Below are 15,375 nucleotides of genomic sequence, written 5' to 3' on the forward strand. Positions count from 1 at the left end.
AACCTTTGAGACGAGCGTATATCACTGGTAGGATCAACCAGAATTCGAGTCAATTGCTTGAACACGAACTACACTCTTGATCACGCGAGGCGCAAGTCCCCCGTGACCACCGAGATTTGTTCTCTGACGCCGGAGCGTCGTTGGCGCCACTCGCTAAGGCACAAGCAGGCAACGTCGGATGCATTGCACACGGCTAGCGGATCTCTCTGCACTGCGTCGGGGGTGTCCCCCAACGTCTGTCTGGAGACATTGCTAGGCCGGTACGGCACTCTGCGCACTCTTGCTTGACCTCTTTGAGCAACGGGCCTCTAAGCGGGGGTGTATGCTGGTACGACATCGACTGGTACATTGCACTCACTAACGATCTCTCTGCACTGCATGTCACTCACAACCACCGTGACGGGAGACTTTGCTAGCTTGTACGATACTCTGCGCATGCCCGTACGTTGCACATCGACTGGTACATTGCACGCACTAACGATCTCTCTGCACTGCATGGGACTCTCAACCACCGTGACGGGAGACTTTGCTAGTTCGTACGATACTCTGCGCATGCGCGAACACAACACTTCGACTGGTACATTGCACGCACTAACGATCTCTCTGCACTGCATGGTACTCATTACTTTACCACCGTGACGGGAGACTTTGCTAGTTCGTACGATACTCTGCGCATGTGTATATGTTTAGCAACCCAACCAACTTGAGCACCTAGGGGAAGTTGTGATGCCATCTGAACACCCACCGACTGATGCATTGAACGGCTAAAGTTGACCTTCAATCCGAACTGGCACTCTGCGGCGTGGAGGCAGTTGCGCGACCACTCCTATCCCAAACCAACAAAGCAAGGTGTATCCTACGTGCTCGCTACAAGCACACCACGACGGGACACATTGAACGGTTCAGCGATCTCTCTGCACTAGTGGAATGATACCACCGTGATACGGGAGACTTTGCTACAGCGGCTTCTCTGCACTGCTGGGCTACCACCAATGTGACGGGAGACATTGCTAGCGGTCACTCTGCACTAGTGGAAGAACTCCACCGTGATACGGGAGACATTGCTAACGGTCACTCTGCACAGGTGCCAATACCACCTCGTGACGGGAAACATTGCTGAAAGCGGCTTCTCTGCACTGCTGGGCTACCACCAATGTGACGGGAGACATTGCTAGCGGTCACTCTGCACTAGTGGAAGAACTCCACCGTGATACGGGAGACATTGCTAACGGTCACTCTGCACAGGTGCCAATACCACCTCGTGACGGGAAACATTGCTTTAAACCGAACGGCATCTCTGCGCGTGAACTTGCAACTTGCACCCCAACTTGTTACATCTGGTCGAACGGGTGCGCACGACGGGACACATTGCACGGTTCAGCGATCTCTCTGCACTAGTGGAAGAACTCCACCGTGATACGGGAGACTTTGCTACAGCGGCTTCTCTGCACTGCTGGGCTACCACCTTGTGACGGGAGACATTGCTAGCGGTCACTCTGCACTAGTGGAAGAACTCCACCGTGATACGGGAGACATTGCTAACGGTCACTCTGCACAGGTGCCAATACCACCTCGTGACGGGAAACATTGCTGAAAGCGGCTTCTCTGCACTGCTGGGCTACCACCTTGTGACGGGAGACATTGCTAGCGGTCACTCTGCACTAGTGGAAGAACTCCACCGTGATACGGGAGACATTGCTAACGGTCACTCTGCACAGGTGCCAATACCACCTCGTGACGGGAAACATTGCTTTAAACCGAACGGCATCTCTGCGCGCATACACCCCAACAACACTAGACGAACATTGTCTTTGGCTACTCCGATCGGTATACATGATTATGACGGATACATTGAATGGCTATAGTGGGTTGGGTTGAAATTACCGCGGCTGCATTTTTGTTAAAACTGTAAACCGTACGGTGTCCTTCTAACAGGCGGATACCTTTGTACGGCTACAGAGTTGAATTACCCGGCTGCGTTTTGACCACTATAGTCCAATCGGTACTCTGCACTCTCATGTATACTAATGTTTCACTTGGATACACCCCACTGTTTTGTCCTACGGGCGTGTAAGCTCTCCACGACGGGATGCATTGATTGGTTCAGCGATCTTTCTGCACTTCGTGGATCTACTCCTTCGATGTGTCGGGAAACATTGCTAGCGGTCACTCTGCACTAGTGGAAGAACTCCACCGTGATACGGGAGACATTGCTAACGGTTACTCTGCACCTCGTCGAGTTACCACCGTGTGTCGGAAGACTTTGCTCCTGAGTCTCTCTGCACTGCGTAAGCTACCGCCGTGTGTCGGGAAGCATTGCTAGCGGTCACTCTGCACTAGTGGAATGATACCACCGTGATACGGGAGACATTGCTAACGGCTACTCTGCACTTCGCGGACCTGCTTACTCTGTGACGGGAGACTTGCTAGCGGCTTCTCTGCACTACTGGGCTACCACCTTGTGACGGGAGACATTGCTAGCGGTCACTCTGCACTAGTGGTAGAACACCACCGTGATACGGGAGACATTGCTAACGGTCACTCTGCACAGGTGCCAATACCACCTTGTGACGGGAAACATTGCTAGAAACCGATCGGCATCTCTGCGCGATTACTTGAACACACCCCCAACTTAGTCAACTGTTAAACTTTTTCGTAATCACGGCGGGACACATTGCTCGAGCTCTAACGGACCTCTGCACGCATGAAACATGGTGGCGGGAATCATTGCTAGAACCGAACGGCGCCTCTGCGCGATGTACAAGCTCAACAGGAACCTCGTATCGGCTGCCGAGCCGGAGCTCGAACAACTTGGACTATCACCTCTAATTATATCAACTCACACCTCCCCCGAGGGTTCCGCAGAATTGCTTCTGGGTCCCCTTATCGTTAATTGCGATTCGTGTTTGCATTACACTACATTGAGCTATTCCAACTTGTTTATCCGCATGGCGAACATTTGCTGCATAGAACATTTAAGTTCCACTTTGCTCTCCCCTACGTGGGTCTGAGCTTCGCTCTCAGGGAAAGTTATGCCACATTTGGTAAGGGAAACCCGGTTTCATCACGCTATTTTACCTGCACCATGACCCCAGACACATTTGTTCAATGGATTAGATCCAAGGAACGCCGACAAACCATGCACCACTACCCTTAATAGCTCATCGAGCTTAGCGTGAATCCTTCGAGTTTCCCTAAAAAGTTCGATTGGTCTTGCAGTGTTTAAAGACAACGAAGCTTAGTTTCAAGCATGCATTTAATATACGCTTACGAAAACCTCTTAAACTGTTACGACTTTTATGCTTGAAACCATCACGACGAAGTCTTAGGGTCCGTAGACCCGTGATGTACCGCTCCAGGGAGCTTTTTGAAAGGTTGGGTAGGTCCTTTCAGGGTCCGTAGACCCTCTACGCTGCCAGTTCTCAGCGTAAGAGTACAGCAAACTAGCCAGCTACTGTCTCTTCATGGGTCCGAAGACCCAAAAATATATTTGCTACTGACCACCTTAAGCGATGCTGGGGTGTCTGTAATTTTCGAGATTTTGTCCCCGGGACACCTAGTCCGGGGCATAAGCCGTGTACTACAAGGCCTAATTTTACTCTAATATACGCATATCAACTCGAAATCATAGGTTAAGATCATCGGCAGACACCACCAGACACCACTTTTGCTTCATAAGTTCGGACTATGGTCATACGACGAACTAAATCGGGGAGGGGACGTATGACCCAAATGGGGGCCGAAATGACCCACCGACACCTCAAACCATGCTCCTACGACAAAATAGAGGTAAAAACTACGATTTGGTGAAATTTTCATTTTTGACCTCGGAGCAAGGTACCCTCCCTATAGTAGGCAATGAACAAATGATCATGTTCCCAGGAGGGCAAAAGTTGGGAACTCGAGAGGAAAGCGCTAATGGCGCGCCTTACCTAGGGGCCCGTAGAGTAAAAAGGGTACCCCCAAAAAAGTTGTTGTTTGACGTTCTGGTTTCACTTTTCATCATCTAAAATGCGTTTTCTACACGTTTTCAGTGATTTTGGCGAAAAAAAATTTTTTGACTACTCGAGCTCTCCGGCCCGTTCGGTGACCATTTTTTGACAAAAGCTAGGGAGCTGCCCCTAGGTTTGGGGTGTCACAAAATTTTGAAAAGTGGTCAAAAAACCACTATCCAGAATCGGATGTAGAATCATTAGACGAACTTAAAATTGTTCTACGACCCATGTCTGCGACGTTTAGTTTTCGAGTTATGGCCCGCCGTAGGTCTGACGGAGAACTTTTGCTAAGCGCACTTTGATGTTTGTATGAAAAAGTACCCTACCTAGGGACGCGTAGAGCAAATTGGTACCCCCGGGCATGTTGTCGGTTGACTTTCTGGTTGCACTTTCATCATCTAGGGTGTGTTTCTGACACGTTTTGAGGGTTTTTAGCGAAAAAAATTTTTTTGACTACTCGAGCTCTCCGGCCCGTTCGGTGCACTTTTTTGCAAAAAGCTAGGGAGCTGTCCCTAGGTTCGGGGTGTCACAAAATGATGAAAAGTGGTCAAAAAACCACTATCCAGAATCGGATAGAGAATGATTAGACGAGCTTAAAATTGTTCTACGACCCATGTCTGCGACGTTTAGTATTCGAGTTATGGCCCGCCGTAGGTCTGACCGAGCAATTTTTGTTCCGCGCACTTTGTGCACCGTGCACATTGATGTTTGTATGAAAAAGTACCCTACCTAGGGACGCGTAGAGCAAATTGGTACCCCCGGGCATGTTGTCGGTTGACTTTCTGGTTGCACTTTTCATCATCTAGGGTGTGTTTCTGACACGTTTTGAGGGTTTTTAGCGAAAAAAATTTTTTTGACTACTCGAGCTCTCCGGCCCGTTCGGTGCACTTTTTTGCAAAAAGCTAGGGAGCTGTCCCTAGGTTCGGGGTGTCACAAAATGATGAAAAGTGGTCAAAAAACCACTATCCAGAATCGGATAGAGAATGATTAGACGAGCTTAAAATTGTTCTACGACCCATGTCTGCGACGTTTAGTATTCGAGTTATGGCCCGCCGTAGGTCTGACCGAGCAATTTTTGTTCCGCGCACTTTGTGCACCGTGCACATTGATGTTTGTATGAAAAAGTACCCTACCTAGGGACGCGTAGAGCAAATTGGTACCCCCGGGCATGTTGTCGGTTGACTTTCTGGTTGCACTTTTCATCATCTAGGGTGTGTTTCTGACACGTTTTGAGGGTTTTTAGCGAAAAAAATTTTTTTGACTACTCGAGCTCTCCGGCCCGTTCGGTGCACTTTTTTGCAAAAAGCTAGGGAGCTGTCCCTAGGTTCGGGGTGTCACAAAATGATGAAAAGTGGTCAAAAAACCACTATCCAGAATCGGATAGAGAATGATTAGACGAGCTTAAAATTGTTCTACGACCCATGTCTGCGACGTTTAGTATTCGAGTTATGGCCCGCCGTAGGTCTGACCGAGCAATTTTTGTTCCGCGCACTTTGTGCACCGTGCACATTGATGTTTGTATGAAAAAGTACCCTACCTAGGGACGCGTAGAGCAAATTGGTACCCCCGGGCATGTTGTCGGTTGACTTTCTGGTTGCACTTTTCATCATCTAGGGTGTGTTTCTGACACGTTTTGAGGGTTTTTAGCGAAAAAAATTTTTTTGACTACTCGAGCTCTCCGGCCCGTTCGGTGCACTTTTTTGCAAAAAGCTAGGGAGCTGTCCCTAGGTTCGGGGTGTCACAAAATGATGAAAAGTGGTCAAAAAACCACTATCCAGAATCGGATAGAGAATGATTAGACGAGCTTAAAATTGTTCTACGACCCATGTCTGCGACGTTTAGTATTCGAGTTATGGCCCGCCGTAGGTCTGACCGAGCAATTTTTGTTCCGCGCACTTTGTGCACCGTGCACATTGATGTTTGTATGAAAAAGTACCCTACCTAGGGACGCGTAGAGCAAATTGGTACCCCCGGGCATGTTGTCGGTTGACTTTCTGGTTGCACTTTTCATCATCTAGGGTGTGTTTCTGACACGTTTTGAGGGTTTTTAGCGAAAAAAATTTTTTTGACTACTCGAGCTCTCCGGCCCGTTCGGTGCACTTTTTTGCAAAAAGCTAGGGAGCTGTCCCTAGGTTCGGGGTGTCACAAAATGATGAAAAGTGGTCAAAAAACCACTATCCAGAATCGGATAGAGAATGATTAGACGAGCTTAAAATTGTTCTACGACCCATGTCTGCGACGTTTAGTATTCGAGTTATGGCCCGCCGTAGGTCTGACCGAGCAATTTTTGTTCCGCGCACTTTGTGCACCGTGCACATTGATGTTTGTATGAAAAAGTACCCTACCTAGGGACGCGTAGAGCAAATTGGTACCCCCGGGCATGTTGTCGGTTGACTTTCTGGTTGCACTTTTCATCATCTAGGGTGTGTTTCTGACACGTTTTGAGGGTTTTTAGCGAAAAAAATTTTTTTGACTACTCGAGCTCTCCGGCCCGTTCGGTGCACTTTTTTGCAAAAAGCTAGGGAGCTGTCCCTAGGTTCGGGGTGTCACAAAATGATGAAAAGTGGTCAAAAAACCACTATCCAGAATCGGATAGAGAATGATTAGACGAGCTTAAAATTGTTCTACGACCCATGTCTGCGACGTTTAGTATTCGAGTTATGGCCCGCCGTAGGTCTGACCGAGCAATTTTGTTCCGCGCACTTTGTGCACCGTGCACATTGATGTTTGTATGAAAAAGTACCCTACCTAGGGACGCGTAGAGCAAATTGGTACCCCGGGCATGTTGTCGGTTGACTTTCTGGTTGCACTTTTCATCATCTAGGGTGTGTTTCTGACACGTTTTGAGGGTTTTTAGCGAAAAAAATTTTTTTGACTACTCGAGCTCTCCGGCCCGTTCGGTGCACTTTTTTGCAAAAAGCTAGGGAGCTGTCCCTAGGTTCGGGGTGTCACAAAATGATGAAAAGTGGTCAAAAAACCACTATCCAGAATCGGATAGAGAATGATTAGACGAGCTTAAAATTGTTCTACGACCCATGTCTGCGACGTTTAGTATTCGAGTTATGGCCCGCCGTAGGTCTGACCGAGCAATTTTTGTTCCGCGCACTTTGTGCACCGTGCACATTGATGTTTGTATGAAAAAGTACCCTACCTAGGGACGCGTAGAGCAAATTGGTACCCCCGGGCATGTTGTCGGTTGACTTTCTGGTTGCACTTTTCATCATCTAGGGTGTGTTTCTGACACGTTTTGAGGGTTTTTAGCGAAAAAAATTTTTTTGACTACTCGAGCTCTCCGGCCCGTTCGGTGCACTTTTTTGCAAAAAGCTAGGGAGCTGTCCCTAGGTTCGGGGTGTCACAAAATGATGAAAAGTGGTCAAAAAACCACTATCCAGAATCGGATAGAGAATGATTAGACGAGCTTAAAATTGTTCTACGACCCATGTCTGCGACGTTTAGTATTCGAGTTATGGCCCGCCGTAGGTCTGACCGAGCAATTTTTGTTCCGCGCACTTTGTGCACCGTGCACATTGATGTTTGTATGAAAAAGTACCCTACCTAGGGACGCGTAGAGCAAATTGGTACCCCGGGCATGTTGTCGGTTGACTTTCTGGTTGCACTTTTCATCATCTAGGGTGTGTTTCTGACACGTTTTGAGGGTTTTTAGCGAAAAAAATTTTTTTGACTACTCGAGCTCTCCGGCCCGTTCGGTGCACTTTTTTGCAAAAAGCTAGGGAGCTGTCCCTAGGTTCGGGGTGTCACAAAATGATGAAAAGTGGTCAAAAAACCACTATCCAGAATCGGATAGAGAATGATTAGACGAGCTTAAAATTGTTCTACGACCCATGTCTGCGACGTTTAGTATTCGAGTTATGGCCCGCCGTAGGTCTGACCGAGCAATTTTTGTTCCGCGCACTTTGTGCACCGTGCACATTGATGTTTGTATGAAAAAGTACCCTACCTAGGGACGCGTAGAGCAAATTGGTACCCCCGGGCATGTTGTCGGTTGACTTTCTGGTTGCACTTTTCATCATCTAGGGTGTGTTTCTGACACGTTTTGAGGGTTTTTAGCGAAAAAAATTTTTTTGACTACTCGAGCTCTCCGGCCCGTTCGGTGCACTTTTTTGCAAAAAGCTAGGGAGCTGTCCCTAGGTTCGGGGTGTCACAAAATGATGAAAAGTGGTCAAAAAACCACTATCCAGAATCGGATAGAGAATGATTAGACGAGCTTAAAATTGTTCTACGACCCATGTCTGCGACGTTTAGTATTCGAGTTATGGCCCGCCGTAGGTCTGACCGAGCAATTTTTGTTCCGCGCACTTTGTGCACCGTGCACATTGATGTTTGTATGAAAAAGTACCCTACCTAGGGACGCGTAGAGCAAATTGGTACCCCCGGGCATGTTGTCGGTTGACTTTCTGGTTGCACTTTTCATCATCTAGGGTGTGTTTCTGACACGTTTTGAGGGTTTTTAGCGAAAAAAATTTTTTTGACTACTCGAGCTCTCCGGCCCGTTCGGTGCACTTTTTGCAAAAAGCTAGGGAGCTGTCCCTAGGTTCGGGGTGTCACAAAATGATGAAAAGTGGTCAAAAAACCACTATCCAGAATCGGATAGAGAATGATTAGACGAGCTTAAAATTGTTCTACGACCCATGTCTGCGACGTTAGTATTCGAGTTATGGCCCGCCGTAGGTCTGACCGAGCAATTTTTGTTCCGCGCACTTTGTGCACCGTGCACATTGATGTTGTATGAAAAAGTACCCTACCTAGGGACGCGTAGAGCAAATTGGTACCCCGGGCATGTTGTCGGTTGACTTTCTGGTTGCACTTTTCATCATCTAGGGTGTGTTTCTGACACGTTTTGAGGGTTTTTAGCGAAAAAAATTTTTTTGACTACTCGAGCTCTCCGGCCCGTTCGGTGCACTTTTTTGCAAAAAGCTAGGGAGCTGTCCCTAGGTTCGGGGTGTCACAAAATGATGAAAAGTGGTCAAAAAACCACTATCCAGAATCGGATAGAGAATGATTAGACGAGCTTAAATTGTTCTACGACCCATGTCTGCGACGTTTAGTATTCGAGTTATGGCCCGCCGTAGGTCTGACCGAGCAATTTTTGTTCCGCGCACTTTGTGCACCGTGCACATTGATGTTTGTATGAAAAAGTACCCTACCTAGGGACGCGTAGAGCAAATTGGTACCCCCGGGCATGTTGTCGGTTGACTTTCTGGTTGCACTTTTCATCATCTAGGGTGTGTTTCTGACACGTTTTGAGGGTTTTTAGCGAAAAAAATTTTTTTGACTACTCGAGCTCTCCGGCCCGTTCGGTGCACTTTTTTGCAAAAAGCTAGGGAGCTGTCCCTAGGTTCGGGGTGTCACAAAATGATGAAAAGTGGTCAAAAAACCACTATCCAGAATCGGATAGAGAATGATTAGACGAGCTTAAAATTGTTCTACGACCCATGTCTGCGACGTTTAGTATTCGAGTTATGGCCCGCCGTAGGTCTGACCGAGCAATTTTTGTTCCGCGCACTTTGTGCACCGTGCACATTGATGTTTGTATGAAAAAGTACCCTACCTAGGGACGCGTAGAGCAAATTGGTACCCCCGGGCATGTTGTCGGTTGACTTTCTGGTTGCACTTTTCATCATCTAGGGTGTGTTTCTGACACGTTTTGAGGGTTTTTAGCGAAAAAAATTTTTTTGACTACTCGAGCTCTCCGGCCCGTTCGGTGCACTTTTTTGCAAAAAGCTAGGGAGCTGTCCCTAGGTTCGGGGTGTCACAAAATGATGAAAAGTGGTCAAAAAACCACTATCCAGAATCGGATAGAGAATGATTAGACGAGCTTAAAATTGTTCTACGACCCATGTCTGCGACGTTTAGTATTCGAGTTATGGCCCGCCGTAGGTCTGACCGAGCAATTTTTGTTCCGCGCACTTTGTGCACCGTGCACATTGATGTTTGTATGAAAAAGTACCCTACCTAGGGACGCGTAGAGCAAATTGGTACCCCCGGGCATGTTGTCGGTTGACTTTCTGGTTGCACTTTTCATCATCTAGGGTGTGTTTCTGACACGTTTTGAGGGTTTTTAGCGAAAAAAATTTTTTTGACTACTCGAGCTCTCCGGCCCGTTCGGTGCACTTTTTTGCAAAAAGCTAGGGAGCTGTCCCTAGGTTCGGGGTGTCACAAAATGATGAAAAGTGGTCAAAAAACCACTATCCAGAATCGGATAGAGAATGATTAGACGAGCTTAAAATTGTTCTACGACCCATGTCTGCGACGTTTAGTATTCGAGTTATGGCCCGCCGTAGGTCTGACCGAGCAATTTTGTACTGAAATGTATGGCGGATATATTATTACTCAAACAACATTGCCTTGTATCGTGTCCTACTTGGTCGGCACGGTAAGTATCGACTATAACAAGATTAAATGGATTGAGTGATAACATTTTAAGCCCATTTCCTAAGCCGTGCACCAAAATTGTGTACCGATCAGGGAAAGTACACTACGTACGCGTTCATGGATGTCCATGTTGGTACAAGTTGCCGGTCAGGATAGCCGTGCACCAAAATTGTGTACCGATCAGGGAAAGTACAACACGGAGGGCGCAGCCCGAGCGTACGCGTTCATGGATGTCCATGTTGGTACACATGCACCAAAATTGTGTACCGATCAGGGAAAGTACACTACGTACGCGTTCATGGATGTCCATGTTGGTACAAGTTGCCGGTCAGGATAGCCGTGCACCAAAATTGTGTACCGATCAGGGAAAGTACAACACGGAGGGCGCAGCCCGAGCGTACGCGTTCATGGATGTCCATGTTGGTACACATGCACCAAAATTGTGTACCGATCAGGGAAAGTACAACACGGAGGGCGCAGCCCGAGCGTACGCGTTCATGGATGTCCATGTTGGTACACATGCACCAAAATTGTGTACCGATCAGGGAAAGTACAACACGGAGGGCGCAGCCCGAGCGTACGCGTTCATGGATGTCCATGTTGGTACACATGCACCAAAATTGTGTACCGATCAGGGAAAGTACACTACGTACGCGTTCATGGATGTCCATGTTGGTACAAGTTGCCGGTCAGGATAGCCGTGCACCAAAATTGTGTACCGATCAGGGAAAGTACAACACGGAGGGCGCAGCCCGAGCGTACGCGTTCATGGATGTCCATGTTGGTACACATGCACCAAAATTGTGTACCGATCAGGGAAAGTACACTACGTACGCGTTCATGGATGTCCATGTTGGTACAAGTTGCCGGTCAGGATAGCCGTGCACCAAAATTGTGTACCGATCAGGGAAAGTACAACACGGAGGGCGCAGCCCGAGCGTACGCGTTCATGGATGTCCATGTTGGTACACATGCACCAAAATTGTGTACCGATCAGGGAAAGTACAACACGGAGGGCGCAGCCCGAGCGTACGCGTTCATGGATGTCCATGTTGGTACACATGCACCAAAATTGTGTACCGATCAGGGAAAGTACACTACGTACGCGTTCATGGATGTCCATGTTGGTACAGTTGCCGGTCAGGATAGCCGTGCACCAAAATTGTGTACCGATCAGGGAAAGTACAACACGGAGGGCGCAGCCCGAGCGTACGCGTTCATGGATGTCCATGTTGGTACACATGCACCAAAATTGTGTACCGATCAGGGAAAGTACACTACGTACGCGTTCATGGATGTCCATGTTGGTACAAGTTGCCGGTCAGGATAGCCGTGCACCAAAATTGTGTACCGATCAGGGAAAGTACAACACGGAGGGCGCAGCCCGAGCGTACGCGTTCATGGATGTCCATGTTGGTACACATGCACCAAAATTGTGTACCGATCAGGGAAAGTACACTACGTACGCGTTCATGGATGTCCATGTTGGTACAAGTTGCCGGTCAGGATAGCCGTGCACCAAAATTGTGTACCGATCAGGGAAAGTACAACACGGAGGGCGCAGCCCGAGCGTACGCGTTCATGGATGTCCATGTTGGTACACATGCACCAAAATTGTGTACCGATCAGGGAAAGTACACACGGAGGGCGCAGCCCGAGCGTACGCGTTCATGGAGTCCATGTTGGTACACATGCACCAAAATTGTGTACCGATCAGGGAAAGTACAACACGGAGGGCGCAGCCCGAGCGTACGCGTTCATGGATGTCCATGTTGGTACACATGCACCAAAATTGTGTACCGATCAGGGAAAGTACACTACGTACGCGTTCATGGATGTCCATGTTGGTACAAGTTGCCGGTCAGGATAGCCGTGCACCAAAATTGTGTACCGATCAGGGAAAGTACAACACGGAGGGCGCAGCCCGAGCGTACGCGTTCATGGATGTCCATGTTGGTACACATGCACCAAAATTGTGTACCGATCAGGGAAAGTACACTACGTACGCGTTCATGGATGTCCATGTTGGTACAAGTTGCCGGTCAGGATAGCCGTGCACCAAAATTGTGTACCGATCAGGGAAAGTACAACACGGAGGGCGCAGCCCGAGCGTACGCGTTCATGGATGTCCATGTTGGTACACATGCACCAAAATTGTGTACCGATCAGGGAAAGTACAACACGGAGGGCGCAGCCCGAGCGTACGCGTTCATGGATGTCCATGTTGGTACCATGCACCAAAATTGTGTACCGATCAGGGAAAGTACAACACGGAGGGCGCAGCCCGAGCGTACGCGTTCATGGATGTCCATGTTGGTACACATGCACCAAAATTGTGTACCGATCAGGGAAAGTACACTACGTACGCGTTCATGGATGTCCATGTTGGTACAAGTTGCCGGTCAGGATAGCCGTGCACCAAAATTGTGTACCGATCAGGGAAAGTACAACACGGAGGGCGCAGCCCGAGCGTACGCGTTCATGGATGTCCATGTGGGTACACATGCACCAAAATTGTGTACCGATCAGGGAAAGTACACTACGTACGCGTTCATGGATGTCCATGTTGGTACAAGTTGCCGGTCAGGATAGCCGTGCACCAAAATTGTGTACCGATCAGGGAAAGTACAACACGGAGGGCGCAGCCCGAGCGTACGCGTTCATGGATGTCCATGTTGGTACACATGCACCAAAATTGTGTACCGATCAGGGAAAGTACAACACGGAGGGCGCAGCCCGAGCGTACGCGTTCATGGATGTCCATGTTGGTACACATGCACCAAAATTGTGTACCGATCAGGGAAAGTACACTACGTACGCGTTCATGGATGTCCATGTTGGTACAAGTTGCCGGTCAGGATAGCCGTGCACCAAAATTGTGTACCGATCAGGGAAAGTACAACACGGAGGCGCAGCCCGAGCGTACGCGTTCATGGATGTCCATGTTGGTACACATGCACCAAAATTGTGTACCGATCAGGGAAAGTACACTACGTACGCGTTCATGGATGTCCATGTTGGTACAAGTTGCCGGTCAGGATAGCCGTGCACCAAAATTGTGTACCGATCAGGGAAAGTACAACACGGAGGGCGCAGCCCGAGCGTACGCGTTCATGGATGTCCATGTTGGTACACATGCACCAAAATTGTGTACCGATCAGGGAAAGTACACTACGTACGCGTTCATGGATGTCCATGTTGGTACAAGTTGCCGGTCAGGATAGCCGTGCACCAAAATTGTGTACCGATCAGGGAAAGTACAACACGGAGGGCGCAGCCCGAGCGTACGCGTTCATGGATGTCCATGTTGGTACACATGCACCAAAATTGTGTACCGATCAGGGAAAGTACAACACGGAGGGCGCAGCCCGAGCGTACGCGTTCATGGATGTCCATGTGGTACACATGCACCAAAATTGTGTACCGATCAGGGAAAGTACAACACGGAGGGCGCAGCCCGAGCGTACGCGTTCATGGATGTCCATGTTGGTACACATGCACCAAAATTGTGTACCGATCAGGGAAAGTACACTACGTACGCGTTCATGGATGTCCATGTTGGTACAAGTTGCCGGTCAGGATAGCCGTGCACCAAAATTGTGTACCGATCAGGGAAAGTACAACACGGAGGGCGCAGCCCGAGCGTACGCGTTCATGGATGTCCATGTTGGTACACATGCACCAAAATTGTGTACCGATCAGGGAAAGTACACTACGTACGCGTTCATGGATGTCCATGTTGGTACAAGTTGCCGGTCAGGATAGCCGTGCACCAAAATTGTGTACCGATCAGGGAAAGTACAACACGGAGGGCGCAGCCCGAGCGTACGCGTTCATGGATGTCCATGTTGGTACACATGCACCAAATTGTGTACCGATCAGGGAAAGTACAACACGGAGGGCGCAGCCCGAGCGTACGCGTTCATGGATGTCCATGTTGGTACACATGCACCAAAATTGTGTACCGATCAGGGAAAGTACACTACGTACGCGTTCATGGATGTCCATGTTGGTACAAGTTGCCGGTCAGGATAGCCGTGCACCAAAATTGTGTACCGATCAGGGAAAGTACAACACGGAGGGCGCAGCCCGAGCGTACGCGTTCATGGATGTCCATGTTGGTACACATGCACCAAAATTGTGTACCGATCAGGGAAAGTACACTACGTACGCGTTCATGGATGTCCATGTTGGTACAAGTTGCCGGTCAGGATAGCCGTGCACCAAAATTGTGTACCGATCAGGGAAAGTACAACACGGAGGGCGCAGCCCGAGCGTACGCGTTCATGGATGTCCATGTTGGTACACATGCACCAAAATTGTGTACCGATCAGGGAAAGTACAACACGGAGGGCGCAGCCCGAGCGTACGCGTTCATGGATGTCCATGTTGGTACCATGCACCAAAATTGTGTACCGATCAGGGAAAGTACAACACGGAGGGCGCAGCCCGAGCGTACGCGTTCATGGATGTCCATGTTGGTACACATGCACCAAAATTGTGTACCGATCAGGGAAAGTACACTACGTACGCGTTCATGGATGTCCATGTTGGTACAAGTTGCCGGTCAGGATAGCCGTGCACCAAAATTGTGTACCGATCAGGGAAAGTACAACACGGAGGGCGCAGCCCGAGCGTACGCGTTCATGGATGTCCATGTTGGTACACATGCACCAAAATTGTGTACCGATCAGGGAAAGTACACTACGTACGCGTTCATGGATGTCCATGTTGGTACAAGTTGCCGGTCAGGATAGCCGTGCACCAAAATTGTGTACCGATCAGGGAAAGTACAACACGGAGGGCGCAGCCCGAGCGTACGCGTTCATGGATGTCCATGTTGGTACACATGCACCAAAATTGTGTACCGATCAGGGAAAGTACAACACGGAGGGCGCAGCCCGAGCGTACGCGTTCATGGATGTCCATGTTGGTACACATGCACCAAAATTGTGTACCGATCAGGGAAAGTACACTACGTACGCGT

The sequence above is a fragment of the Anopheles merus genome, unplaced genomic scaffold (assembly GCF_017562075.2).
Source record: "Anopheles merus strain MAF unplaced genomic scaffold, AmerM5.1 LNR4000424, whole genome shotgun sequence".
Classification (NCBI taxonomy): Eukaryota; Metazoa; Arthropoda; class Insecta; order Diptera; family Culicidae; genus Anopheles; species Anopheles merus.